The following is a 4,963-nucleotide window of genomic DNA, read 5'->3' as shown; positions in this document are numbered from 1 at the left end:
TAACAGGCGTCCTCCCATTGGCTGTTTGTAATGCGGCCGCCGATTGGCTGCCTTGAGGGTGATGTCGACTGGGTTGTTCTAATTGTTGCTTCAGGAAGTTCTCTTCAGGGCTGAGCGAGGAAGTTTACTTGTGATTGGTGGAGCCGCCGGGCTGCCCCAATTACTGCTTCCAGCTTTTCCGCCCTTTTTCCTTTGCCTTGTTACTTTGATGCGTTCTTTGCTCCATAGACTCCTTTTCCTTTGTTCTCTTCTCTTCGCTCTCCCATGCTCCATCCATCTTCATTCTGCTCTCCCCAGTCTGTCCCTACTGGGAACCCGTAGTGAGTTGGGGTGTTGTGGCAGGGTGGCTCTTCTTAGAAGTGACAGTTTGTCATTGTACACAGTATCATCAACATTGAGTATTGATCTACTGTGATGGACTATATTCTTCTCACCAATGCAATGGTACTGAAGAGTTCCAGAGAACTCATGATAGAAGAGGATCTCCAAATCCAGGGGGGAAAAAAAAAAGAACTGTGGAGTATAGATGCTGAATGAACCATACTGTTTCTTTTGTTTTTGGTGCTGATGTTTTTCTATTTTGAGGTTTTTTGTCATTGCTCTGATTTTTCTCTTATAACATGACTAATGCAGAAATATGTTCAATGTTATTATGGGTGTATATGTAAATATATAACCTATATCAGATTACCTGCTGTCTAGAGGAGGGGGGAAGGAGGGGAGGGAGGGAGAAAAATCTGAAATTGGAAAGCTTGTATAAACAAAAGTTGAGAACTGTCTTTACATGTAATGGGGGAAAAAATAAAATACTTTATTAATTAGAAAAAAAAAAGAAGTGACAGTTTGTTAGATGAGGTAGCAACTTAGAAATCCTTATTTTACCCATCAGTCAATCAACATGCAGTTACTAATTGCGCAGAGGGTGTCTTGTAAGCACTAGACCAGGCCCTGGGAGATAAAAAGAGAAAACAAACAAACAAACAAAAATAATGCTCTCAAGCACATGAAACTCATGTCCCCCAAAAGTTAATTTACGTTGTTACATAAGATCTTAGAATCAAGTCAACAAACATCATTAAGCACCTATTATATGTTAAGCTCTATTGAACATGGGGTTTAAAAAAAAAGTCAAAAAGACTCTCCTCACAAAATTTACAATCTAATGGGGGTGGCAAAATCCAATCTAGGATGTATAAACAAGATATATACAGGATAAATTGGTGGGAATTTCAGAGGAAAGGCACTACCATTAAGGGAGTATGAGAAAGGCTTCTTTCAGGAGGTAAGAGTTTAGGTGGAATGTGAAGGAAGCCTGGAGGTGGAATGAGTAAGGAGAGAATTTCAGGTATGAGGATGTTATGGGCCCATAGCACCCCAGAAGTTCTCTGGGGCACATCAAAGAAACTTCTCCTTGAGAAACTAAACCAGAGGACAAACATGCCTAGAGAGATAAGTGGAACCAGATTGGACTGAGGTAGCTCTGCGACTTCCACCCTTCATTCTACTCTCCCTCAACCCTGGGGCTGCTGCCTTTGTGACAGGAGGAGATGGCTTGAGAGATCTGCAGCCACCCCTCACCCAACTCCTCTACTCACCACCAGTGGGGGATGATCCTCCCTCACTAAAAGAACTTTCCACAGTCAGATGGTCACCCCCATCAGTCCTCTATAAAAGTACCCTCCAATCTCCTGCTTGAGGAGATTGGTATCTCAGAGCCATGCTCTGTGCCATGCCTTCTCCCCATGAGAAGTCCAAGGACTTTTTTCATGGTTTCCCTTCCCTTTCCCTTCCTCTAAATAAACTAGCATCTTATTCTAACTGATTTTGTGTGCAAGAGGGTATAATTCTTTAAAGAGGAATTCCTAAGGAACCCAAACCCCTACCCCTACCCCATGTCCATACCCCCTACCCCATTTTCCCCATGACAAGGACATGCAGTGAAAAACTTCATAGTCAGGAGATGAGGTGACTTCAGTGAGGAATGGCAAGGAAGCTGTATCTTAGAGCACACATTAATTTACATAGGAACTTACTGCCCAAGAGACACATAGTGCTACCCTCTCATTTTACCAGTCCAGAGAGGTTAATTCACTGGCTCAAGGTCAAACAAGGAGATCGCAAAGTGGGATTTGAACTCCAGAACAATTGTCCTTCCCATTAGGCCCATTGCTTTCTCCAGAAATGTGACTTTTCCTAATTTTTGGAACTACAAGGAATAGGTTTAAAATAAACTTAATTTTTTAACATAAAATTAAATGGGGGACGGCTAGGTGGCGCAGTGGATAAAGCACTGGCCCTGGAGTCAGGAGTACCTGAGTTCAAATCTGGCCTCAGACACTTAACACTTACTAGCTGTGTGACCCTGGGCAAGTCACTTAACCCCAATTGCCTCACTAAAAAAAAAAAAAAAAATTTTTAAATGTTTTTTTTGGGGGGGGCTCAGAGTGCCTTCTAAAAAGTATAGTTAGTGGGTGGGGAGGATGGTGTGTTCAGGGAAGACTAGTATTTCAGGTATGAGGGCTACCAAACTCTTCAGGGCTGCTCATCCACCTTTGGTGTCCACTTGCCAGCTAGCTCTCACCTGTGGCTCCAAAAGAAATTGTAGCATGCACAGCAGTTACATTCCCATAAAACTATCTCAGTAGATGGGCTAAACCAAGTTGAGAGTAAATGATAGATGGGTGAATTAGAGGAGAATCTACCTCAAGTATGTGAATAGGTGGGTGTGAACATGTTTTTTAAAATGGTCTATGAAGGTTGTAGAAGCAGGTATTGAGGCACTTAGAGCTTCATCAGACACCTAAGATGCCAAGGTCATCCACAGCACCCAGAGCCATTGCCAGTCATATTGACTTTTGTCTTGCCACTGGACTCTGATGACTCTGGAAGAAAGAGTGAGACTCTTGCCTCACTTAAATCCAATTTATTCGAGAGTCAAAAGGCATCACCCATTCCATTTTACTACTTTATTATTTTACTATTCAACTATTTACTATTTTATTATTTATTATTTTACTACATTACTATTTTACTATCTTGATATTTTATCTGCCTCAGTAGCTGATGATGAAGCAGCAGGTGTGGGTACAGTGGAAGCTGTAATCACAACTCTTCACACATATAGCCCAGGCCAAATGGTTACCTTCTCACTGAACTGAGGTAGCAATGGGATTCGACAGTCCCCTGGGTATCTGAGCAGCCTTATTTTTATTTTATATACTTTTTAAAGTATTTTATTATTTTCCGGTTACATGTAAAGAGAGTTTTCAACATTTGTTTTCACAGGACTTTTAGTTCCAATTTTTTTCTCCCACCCTTCTTTCCCTCCCCCCTCCCCAAGACAAAAGGCAATCTGATATAGGTTATAGATGTACAATCACATTAAACATATTTCTGCATTATTCATATTGTGAAAGAAGAATCAAAACACAAGGGAAAAACCTCAAAAAAGAAATAAAACAGCCAAAAGTAGAAACCATACGGTTCAATCTGCATTCAGGATCCATAGTTCTTTTTTCCAGATGTGGAGAACATTTTTTATCATGAGTATTTTGAATTCTCTTGATCATTGCACTGCTGAAAAGAGCCAAGTCTACCACATTTGATCATCACACTGTAAGAATTGGAATGACAACACCTGCTGGGAAAGACATTGCAGGGAAGCTCCACCATGAAAAGAAACCATGTGACTTTAGTGTCCAGAAGTTGCCTGGCATCCAAAACTTACATCTATAGAACTGCCTGTTAGTTGTGTCAAAGTTACCAGCCAATTAGCTTGGAGATGTGTGTGTTAATGACCCTGTTTCCTGTTGGATAGGAGCCTTCTGGGAGGAGGAAGGAAGATCTAGGTCTTTTCAGCTCTGGACCTCAGCTTGGCTGAAGAAGAGATGCTGGCTCTCTTAGATAGATGGGGAAGGCGTCTTGGCCCCTTTCTCTCTGATCACTAGCTTCTAATGCACTTTAATAAATGCTATAAAAATCTAAACTCTTGCTAAAGCTTCTAATTTAAGGTAACCACTCATTAGATTTTAGACATCCTAGCTAGAATTTTAGCCCCTTAACACCACAATGTTTGCTGTTGCTGTGCGCAATGGTCTCCTGGTTCTGCTGCATCTCACTCAGCATCAGTTCATGTAAGGCCTTCCCAGGTTTCTCTGGAAATCCTACTTGAGCAGCCTTCTTAAGGACCAAACACTACTCACCTTATAGTGTGAAGGAAGGGGCTAGAAAGTGTCTGTTTTACCAACCCTGGCCTGTTGATAAGGCAGCTGCGGAACCCACCCTATGGCCAAATACAAAAACATGTACGAAAACTTTTGCAAAGATGATCCACTCATCATTGTTACATGTAACATGACATGTTTACAATAACAAGAAATCCAGTAGACCTGAAAAACAAACAGCTCTTCTTACTAGAGAACTTAGCATATATCATCAGCCTTGAGTGAAGCAAGGCTGGTAACTGAAGGCCAAAGTATCGAGATTGAGCTAGATAGATTTTCTGGAGAGCTACAGTGATGGCGAGTACCTGAAGTTGGCATGGATTTCACAATCAAATTAATTGCAGTCAAGAGCTTCTATGCCTCCCAGGAATGAATGACAGACTTATGACAATGTAATTGCCACTTACAAGAAAGGGTCATGCCACATCATTGGTGCATACGGTTTCACAATGACAAACCCTGATAAGGTCAAAGAAAAATTTTATGAAACTTGGAAACCTTCATCATAAATGTGGCTAAAAGAGGATATCCCTGTAGTTCTGGATGATTTTAACACAGATTAATCACAGACTTTGAGACATGGGAGAATAGAGTCAGAAACAGAAACAGCAATGGTCATTTACTATTAAAGACTTGTGCATCTCATGACCTTCTCATTGATAACACTGTCTTTCTTTTTCCCAAAAGCAACAAAACTTCATGGATGTAGGCCCTCAGTAAACATTGGCATTTAATAGACT

Source organism: Dromiciops gliroides, chromosome 2 (assembly GCF_019393635.1).
Source record: "Dromiciops gliroides isolate mDroGli1 chromosome 2, mDroGli1.pri, whole genome shotgun sequence".
Classification (NCBI taxonomy): Eukaryota; Metazoa; Chordata; class Mammalia; order Microbiotheria; family Microbiotheriidae; genus Dromiciops; species Dromiciops gliroides.
The sequence above is the reverse complement of the archived record's forward strand: the minus strand, read 5'-3'. Positions refer to the sequence as shown.